This window comes from Pseudopipra pipra, chromosome 4 (genome assembly GCF_036250125.1).
Source record: "Pseudopipra pipra isolate bDixPip1 chromosome 4, bDixPip1.hap1, whole genome shotgun sequence".
NCBI lineage: Eukaryota > Metazoa > Chordata > Aves > Passeriformes > Pipridae > Pseudopipra > Pseudopipra pipra.
This window is the reverse complement of record NC_087552.1, coordinates 54575863-54586038: the sequence shown is the minus strand read 5'-3', so window position 1 is coordinate 54586038 and position 10176 is coordinate 54575863. Positions and strand designations below refer to the sequence as shown.

The 10176-nt window shown below is 35.9% G+C and overlaps 1 long non-coding RNA gene across 1 annotated transcript; it reads left to right on the top strand.

Annotated features, from left to right (window-relative positions):
• Positions 1-4470: 4470 nt before the first annotated feature.
• On the top strand, positions 4471-8413 carry LOC135413874 (uncharacterized). Its single transcript, XR_010430457.1, has 2 exons — positions 4471-4577; positions 8228-8413. It is a non-coding gene; the product is annotated as an uncharacterized LOC135413874 (long non-coding RNA).
• The last annotated feature ends 1763 nt before the right edge of the window (positions 8414-10176 follow it).

The window sequence follows — 10176 nt, the reverse complement described above, 5'->3', positions numbered from 1 at the left end:
TACTTTGACCTCCTGCAAAAATCAGAAGTTGCTTAGAAGTTAATGAATTTTAAATTCCTAGTTTCCATTGAACCTGAGAGATTTTTTAGATAAAAAGAATCCCCAAAATATATAACAGAACCACAGAATATCTCGGGTTGGAAGGGATCCATAAGGACCAAGTACAAATGCCTGCTCCTCACAAGACAAATACCTTGTACAGCATCAGAATTTCTCCAACATCAAGCACTACTATTATAGGTTAGAAATCTGAGAGGAGGGAATTTTTTCTTCCCCCTGCCCCCCACTGTAGGAAAGACAAAGTTTGAATGGAAAGGAGGGCGATTAGCGTTACAAAAGACCTAGCGGCAAAGCCAAATCCTAGCTAATGGCCCATCAAAGCTGGAGAGTGTGGGGGTGAGGAGTTTTTGAGATTTCGGTAGCTGGCCCAGGTTTGCAGGGGGAGTTGCTGGCCGCCCTCACACAGGACAGGTCAGTTTGGCTGGATACTCTCTGTCTGGAACAGAGACAGAATCTGTGTGTGGGCATTTTTAGAGAAAAAGCCTGGAAGCCAGGCTTTCTGGCTTCTCATCCTGGTGAAGCTGGATCACTGTTCTTGGCTGGCTTTATGCACTGCCTCATGACTCCAGCCAGAGCCTACTGTGTTTTCATCAGAGAGCTCTGTGCCCACTGAGGGAGAGAGAAGAGGAGCCTTGAGACACCGTCATCTGGGAACAAGAGTGAGTTCTGTTGGGGGTGGACTACTTTCCTTTTCCTCTTTATTCCATTGGGGGAAGGGTCCCTCATTTTCTTTTTTGGCTTCTCCCGTGATCGGAGACCCAGACCCCCTTCCCACACGGTGACTACCAGAGCCCAACAGCGCCCCCTGCAGGTCACTACAGAGAACTGCAGGCTCTGCACCTCCAGCGATTCAACAGCGCCCCCTGCAGGCCACGATTAGGACTGCGCTAAAGGACAGAGAAGTATTCATTCAGATTTTTTTTTGTTTGTTTGTTTTTCTTTTGTTTGAAAGGGACTTTTTGGGTACAGGATTATTGCCTAGTTTCTTTTGTGTTCTGTTACTGTTCTTGCCAACACACATATATCTTTTAATAAAGGGTTGTTATTTCTTCTGTTTTTTTTTTCCGTGCTTCCTCGATTAAAGCCCCTTCATTTTGAATTCACAATTGCTCAGAGAGAGGTTTGGTTTGTCTCATAACTCATCCTCTTTAGCAAACTTTCCAGTCTCTTCAAATTGAGACGACTACCAAGTCATACTTTTGCCTGCCAGATGCTATCTTGAGCACTGTTGAATTCATCTTTGTCCACATCAGTGTGTAGCTACGTTCTATGTACAAATTCTTAAATTTAAAACATGAGTTCATTGTACCTCTCAGTGAGAGACCTTCCTGCAGTTTCTTATCATTCTCAATCCTCTGCTCTGCGACTGTTGATTGAATAACAGGAGAAGTTGTCACAGAAGCTAACTGGCCACTGTAAATTATGCCTTTCATCTATTGCAGCTTTTTTGGTATTAGTTTCTCTTAAGCTGAAGTAAAATAACTGTAGTTTCATCTTCAGTAATTTTTCACTGTATAAGAGAAAATGTCCTGATTTGTCAAAATACAATGTTATCTTCCAAGTATGGCCTGCACTCTTACTTACTAGTATTTAAACAATGTAAAATAGAAATTTGTCATGTATTAAAAGTTACCATGTGTTCATCTTCTGAGTGATAACTTTCTATGAAACTGTATGGATTCTTAGTTATAAATGCAAACTATCTTACTTTCAATGACAGAAGAATATAGTATTTCGAACTACTTTTTATTTATGTGGAGGTTACCACACAGGAAAAGCATGCATACAAACTGTCACAGGAAACCTGACAATGTAGTTATTTATCATCTCACGAGAATGTGTTTATTTGTCCAAGTCCTGGTTTTATTTTTACTGCAAGGTATGTTATTAACATGCATGAGTATATCAACAACCAGATAAATTTGCATGTGTATATGGTTTTCTCAATCATTCCCCCAAAATTTTTGTTATCTTTTTATCCTATTGGTGCTGTTATTTATTGATTCTGAGTAAGTGGCAAAAGATGTTCAGACTCAAGTAATTTCTATGAAATATCACTATTATTAGGGCACACCTTTCCAGAATTATAATTTGAAGCTTTTTCATAATTTTTAAAGCACTGGATATGTATCATAAACCAGACCAAATAAAGGAATTATCTGCAGTACAACCCTGAAGATCTAAGATCTGCTTTGTTTTAGCTGAGAGTGATGAGGCACATCCTAAAGAGCAAGGCTTCTTCCTTCCCTGTTTCTCCTTTTGGATGTACTATATAATTCTTGTCCTCATGGAAGTTCAATTTAAGGCTATTTTTTCTTTGTCTATGTGTATTGCAGTATTTACTGCTGTTTACGTCACAGAAAGTTTTTTTTAACAGATTCTGGGAACCATAAACACCTCAAACAAAAAAGTTAGACCATTTTTCTGGATTTTCTTCTTGAATTTATTCTTAAGGTGAGAATATATTCTTAGATCGGCTAATATTTTTGCAGTCAATTAAAAAAGAAAAAACCCCACCTTTAATTAGCCAAGTTACAATACTAACACTATTGTCCAAACTACCCAATTAATAAAGAAAAGTCCTTCTATAATGATATATATAAACTTTTTAGTATAGATCATTTCCTCATAGCATTCTGCTCCTACTTCCAAAGTCCCTCTGAGTCCTTCAGTCTTCATGGAAGGAGGAAGAAAAGGCTTTCTGAGGAGTCACCAGCATCTCTCATGTTTTTCTCTTTAGTCTTGAGGTTTGATTTCAGGTTTTAAATTGTATTTTCTAATGTATAAAATGCTTTCTTCCCCCTGTTTTGCAGCTGATGTACAGAAGTTAGACAAGATCCACTCCCAGTTTCAGCTGACAGAAAGGACAGCTGTTGCACAGTGACCTCCTTACTGGTCAGACTTTTGCCACTGGAGAGATTTGCACAGTTCTGGCTGAAGCAGGTGAGGCAGATGAGGTAAAATGGTTGACAGGGCCCTGAGGGCACCGCCAGCCCTGACCATGCCTGACCATCACCCTAGGGCCTCCCGCACCCTGTCCATGGCCCAGGACCCCAAATCAGCCTCTGCCACTGCCCACAGCCATCAGTTCCCACCATCCATAGCCCAGACTGGCCATGGATGCTGCTAAGCCAGGCCTCACTTGTGGGTTAGTCCTGGGCCAGCCCCAGCCATCTCCATGGCTCTCGTTCCCCTCACCATGCTTGATTGTGCGGCGCTCTCTGGCTCACCCCAGAGCCTGCTTGAGATAAATACCAGCATGGTGTCCAGAGCACCTTGCTCTGAGTTCAGAAAGTAATCATCATAAAAAGTGAAAGTGTAACAAATAAATGGGAAATGTGTTTAAGGTGTCAAAATCTGCTGATTCATTGTTCACAGAGATAAACATGGAATAAGCCTCTAGGGTGACTAATACCATTCATATCCTAGAACAGCAAAAATCCAGTTCCAACTATAGGAACAATCAGTACTTGAGGTTCAAGAAAGGACTTTAAACAATAATCATTTATCATGGCTTCTATTGTGCTTTTGCTCTGAAGTACCCCAAAAAGTAATATGAATTAAAAAGTAGTACTGTCAAGCCTGCAGTGGGTAGTGCAGAGAATGATTAGGTTGTCTTCGCATCTACAGCTTGGGGGTTCATCATTGTAACATATTGTCATACACAGTTCAGAAGAATTTCATCAGTGTAATACATTAAAGTCATTTTCTTACACTGTCACAATGCTTATGGAAATGTCAAGTCCTTTTTCTAGGGAAGGTGTTATAAACTGATTAAATATATTTGGAAGGTTTTAATATTGAGTAGCCATTTTGATTTCCATCTCTAGCTTATTTGTAATAGTCTGTGCATGTTTCCCCAGTGGATGGTGTCACTTCTGAGCTTCTGTACTGTACTATACATTCAGTTATAGCTCAGAAAAAGTTGTAGACCAGAGCATTATGAAGATTGATGTAAAAAAACCTTTAAAATTTTAAACTATTTCATCTTTTTGTTTAATATATTATGAAAAAAATTAAAAGTTGGTACATTTTGCAAATCACCTAATTGTGGACATCCAGACATAATGAACATAAGTTTCTTACTGATATAACATTTCATAAATAGCCAGCAACCTGGGTCATATGAGGATGTATAATGATAATTTGACCACCTCTGTCACTTGCATCATACGACCAAATGACAGTTAGAAGTAAATTACAGTTATGTAGATACAGCTTATTCTGTAAAAACAAAAGAGTACAGTCTTTCTTAAAACCTACTGTGCAAGGTATAAATGGTTGCCTTTATGTACTGACTAATGTGCTTCTAGGCACCTGGAATTAGCCTGTAGTGCTTGTTGGATTTCTGTAACAAAATGTATAGAAAGTGGTGTCTTATTTCCATGTTTTTTTTTTCTCAAAGTAGGACAGATGGAGGGAGCATTTAAAGTTGTGATACTGAAGATTCCCACCCGACTGAAAGCAAATTCCAAGGGCATGAAGGTATTATCTTCAGAAGTCCTAGAGACCTCAAGGTACTTCTGAACCTAGGGAAGCATTTCAATCCCATATCTCTTGAGATGATGATATAACTATTCATCCTATGAGAAAGAAAACCAGGAGAAAAAATTCTAGGAGAGAATATAAGATTTAATTGCCCTGCAGATATTTTTCTTGCTATAAGTAGCTAAGAATTCTATTCCTGCTGTCACAGTGCATCTTGGATTACTTTCCCTACAATGATGCAAATTCATGTGATTATAGAGGACTGCCATTGACCTTATGCCTTTTACATCCCATAAATATAGCCCTGTAGCCCAAGAATACAGTTCTGCCACAGATAATAAGAAGGTCCAGGTTTTGTGCTGAGTTGACAGAGTCTTACAATGGAGACAGATTTGCTCAGTCTGAACTTGTGACCTACCTGGAGCTTTGTTGTCACTTGGTTTATCTGTAATAGCAATTTGTCTAATGACCAGGTGGTTGTGGCTGATGCATTTCACTTTTACTTACATTAGTATGGTAGAACTATCTTTTTTTATATACATACTTAGTAGCAAAAAGTAGCTGTTATGTGTAGAATAAGATGGTTTTGACTATACAGTGATGACATAGTACATTACATTAGTCATGCAAGTACCGTGATGCAGCACTGGTATGACAGTAGAGACCCTGAGAAGTAGCAATAGAGAATGTGGTGTGCAGGACTACAGGCATGAGATGGTAAGAGATGAAGCCCAAGCAGACATCAGGGACCCCATGGCTAAAAAAACCCTCCTCACTCTTCAGTTGAAGAAATGGAGATGAGGAGCTGGACAAAAAAATTTTTATGGTTTACACAGAAAGTAGAGTAAAATGTGTAAACCAAGATGCATATAGTAAAATAAAAGTTAATGTGGACTTGTAAATAATGAGAAATATTAAAGTATAAAAACATGTTAACAGACATAAAAGAACCCCTCCAAGCATATTCCAATGTGAGGAAGAAGAATCCATCAACATCATACCCCTCTTAGTGAGGTATTTGGGATACTAGGGACTCTTGCAGCCACTCTCTCCATACACTCCCTCTTCACTGTTCTGAAGCTATCCACCTGAGAACCGTGGGCAGCTATGAAAAGGTAAACATAATTCTCGGAAAAAGGATTAGATAAAAAGAAGTATGAGCCTAGAAATGTGAACCGTATTATTGGTTTTGATATTTTTTCCCCTGTTTAATTTTAGTCTTTTTTTTCCTTTTTCTTTTTCCATAATTAGATGCTGACTAATAAATCTTTTTTCTTAGATTGTTGATTTCCGTCATGTTAAAATAAACTCTTGGCTTTGCAAAGGTGTGATTTCTATTTTTGACAGTGACCAGATTTTTTGTGAAATGTAATAACAAAATAAAAATGCTTATGTTGTGGAAGATGTTGTTTTGGTATTCTTAGGCAAAGAAAAAAACTACATCCTTGATGCCATGATTCTGAACAGATTCCGTAATCTTTTTGTTATAAAGATTGTACAGACAAGAATTCAGGCAAGGCCTGTGTTACTGGCAGCAAATGTTCGCTGGTTCTGAGTCCAAGCAGAATACCTGGTTCATAGTAAAATAACTATACTTTACTCCAAGACAGACTGCCACACTCATATCCCCGTTGGGAATGGTATATGTCGTGTATATGCCCTGAAATGTGCCCAGGATTTGGTGTGAAAATGCCAGTTGGCACAAGAGAAAACACCGAAAAGAAGTGTCAATTAAATTAATTACCTAGTGTAGATAATTGCAGAATAATTCTTGAGCTGATATTTTAACCCTGTTTTATTTATAGTGTATATAAACTAACACATCTCTCTCAACATTAATTCTTGCCCAGCTCTAAGTAGCTGCATGAATTAGAGCTTGAGATTGTATTTTGAGGCAACCAGCTCTCTAAGAAATTTTTCTATGTCACTGGTTTTCGATTAAAAAAAACACCTGTTTTTTAGGAATATAAGATTTCTATTGTTATTTTATACATTTATTTTCTTTTTTTAAAGGAGAAGTAATGTCTGGTTTATTATTTTAGAAAAATCACATTTCACTCACCCTGTAACAAATTCAGGACCCCAAAGAAGCTGCAGATAATTAAGGGTTTAAAAAGACTGAAAATTTAACCTTAATTAGAAGAGGATTATTCTGTATTTTAAAATATATACACCTTCACAAAGACAAAGCTTTACAGCCTTATAGTGCTCAAAGATGTGTTCCAAGTTTTAGCATTCTTGTAGGTCAGAGTAAATGTTTAGTGATTATGGAGTAGATGGGTAATTTAAAGTTCACTTGTTTACTGGACTGGATTTATAAACAATTTATCCGAAATTTACTTTCTCAATTTCTTTTCATATATTTAAATATGTATCATATATATGTAATATATAGAGAGAGTATTTTTATAAGATTTAACATCTCTCTAGTCCTGCTATCTATGTTTGTTATTGATACTAATTATACTTCCATCACTTTTTGTCCACAGGGAACAATTATTGTACAATCAGACAAATGTTGAGTGATTAAAGATTTATATAGAACAAATGTTAATAAATTGAATATCAATAGTTTTGGGCTATAAATAGGAGTTGATGAAAAGTGAGAAATTCTGATTCAGCAACTACCATTAGAATAATGCCTTAAATGTGATGGAGGCACATCTGTACAGCTGGATTTTTCTCTTTTCTTTTCAATGAGTTGGTATAAACCAGTTTTGTGGGCTACCAGAGGAGTCACTCTTTAGTGCTGCATAATCACTGCTGTGTTTTCTGTTCTACCTTCACATCTGACTCTTCAGACAGAAATTGCTGTTAAAGAGTTTCCATGACATGTTGAACCCAAAATAACTAACTGCAGCTGAATATTCCCCAGGTAGACCAAGATAGCATGTTTTTCCCAGCCTTCCTTGCAGCCTATTTTCCTGCAAGATATAATTTTTAGCTTGATGATTTTTTCCCCACATTTTTCATCTAAAATCCTCTAGTGGTTTGATCCTACAGTCAATTGAAACAGTCATTGGTGGCTCAAGAACATAAATTTTCTTATCAAAATACTATAGGGTATTCACACATTTATGCTAAAATCATAAAACTGAAACAGATACAGGTTCCTGAGAAAGTCAAGAGACACTGTTCCACACTAAAAGTTACACAAACTGCTAAGGAATGAAGAGATAAATGAAAAAAATCCTTACAACACAAAAGCTGAGTTCTACAGAGTCATGATTAGATAGTTTTTTAGTGTTTTAGGTAAGTTTTCTAGAAAGTTGTACATGTCTTGGCCACAGGCAATGATACATCACAAGTGAATCTTTAGTAACAATTCAGTCAGTATGAAGTTGCTTTTATAACCAACAGGCATTATAAAACCTTTGTCAAAGATGACCTCTAATGAAGGATAGAAAAAAAGCAGTTATTTAAAAAAAACTGTAAGGAAAACTTCTGTAAGGAGTTCTATTGATGTTTTAGTCCCCAACTGAGTTTTTTTGTACTATAGGTTACAAACACATTATTATATTAAAAAAATACAATCAGCAATGGATTTTAATAAAAGTAAACCCTGAAAAATAATAAAAAAACCCTAATATTCATTATTTTTGATAGTATTTATTTATTTTTAATTTATTTTTATTCATCTTGAAGAAAAGTGCCATTATTGTTTCCTTTTGTATTTCAGGAAGACTATTTTCCTACATAGAAAAAGACTAAAATACTGAAGAAAAGGCCAGTCATCTCATGTCGTCTTATGTAAGAGAAACACAGACAGTTTGAATAACATAAACTGCCTCAATGCCTTATAATTTTGAAACAACTTGGGTTGCCCTAAAGCATATCATAGACCTTAATAAAGAATAAGCCTTTATGAGTGTTTCAATTGGTTGCTTTTTAGCAGAGGAAAATGAGAACTCATTATGTGCACTAGTAGAAGCTTTCTTTTAAGTGACAGTTCATTTTAGTTCATATCACCTTACTCATGTGAGTGATAACAAATAAGGAAACTGAGGACAAATTCCTAGGGATAATGAAGCAGTGTAGATCTTGGGAAAATTCTTTTCAGTGAGACACTGATGGCATTGTTCATAACAAAACTACCTCAGCATGACAGAACTAATTAGTGACCATCTGAACTTACTTAGCCAAACGAAAAAAGCAATTAAAAATGCCGTCATCACTGAATCTACCACTGAACAGCTGGTTATATTGATAAGCAATACAGCAAGTTAAAGCTACTTTGGAACACAATGGAACTTAATCAGCTTGCTAAGTAGTAATTAGAAAGCAATGAGAGAATATGAGATTACTGTTGAGAAACTGTTATTATGATGCAAACAACTTTCAAAATTCAGTTTGATTCCCCACCTCCCTCCCCCAAAAATTTTTAAATAAGGAAAATGGGTGAGAATTTAAATTTCCCAAGAGTGAAACTCATAAAACCTCTAGAAGGTTTTCACTTATTAGTTTGCCTGTGATTTGAAGAGGTTTATGGAGTGCAAAACGTGTGACAGCATGTATCTTGCTTAGCCTTTGCAGTCAGGTTGACTACTGAAATACACTGGAGCAAAGAATTCAGAAGTTCTACCTTTCTTATGCATTGCCTTAAAAAAAGAAATCAGAAAAAGCAAGTAAACAAACAAATCTTCCTTCATATTTTGAAAAGGAATGAAAAAATTACAATAAAATGAGGAAATAAATAGTTCATTAAGTGATACATAAAGATTTTTTTTTATTTATTGAAAGTAATTTATATTGTTAAAACACAAGCAAAATAAAAGTTACACAGGTATTTTGTATTTTATAATGGAAGGGTTTTTATAGGTGAGAAACTTGAAAAAACAAACAATATAAAAGCTTAACAGTCATTGGTTTTAAGAGGGTATATAATAAATATATTATTTTTTCTAAGTTTTCTTACTAGTAGTGCATACTCAAATATATAACCATGATAATTCTCTCCAGCATGTTAGTCCTTCATTTTCTCTTGTAAATTTGAATTAAATATTTGTGCCTTAGTAAAAGGTGCACTGATTTATTTCAAGAGCTCTAATCAAAACATATTCTTCTGAAAAGGTGCTGAAAAATGTTATGCAATATTTGAATGAATTCTAAGGCTGGATTTCCTAAAATATTCTGCACAGTTTGGTTTCTATGCCTAGTGACACCATTTGACAAAATACTTACCATTTATTTAAGTCAATCCATAATCAAGGGAAAATTAATGTTAAATACACGCTTAAATACTAAACAAAATGTTTCTTTCCAGTATACTGGATGAGCAATTCAATACTAATTGCAGGGGACTGTACTGGAACTTAGTAGGTTATGGCTCAGTTACCTATTCTACAAAATTACTATTTGTTTCCCGTCTATGTTTAACTGCTTCTTTTATGATGTCCTCTCATTAGCTCCAGACTGACAAACCATTGCCTGATTCTGACTGATTTCTAGCTTTAGGAAGCATAATAATATGTGAGTAGTATCTTGGCTTTTACCCATCATGCTGGTTTTGAACCCCTCAAGATTTGAGCCCCTCAAGACAAGAATAAAACTTTGCAATTTTCTTTTAATTGTTAATCAGTAGCTGTTGCTGGACAGCTACAGCAATTGAATTGTGAATGCTTGGCTAAT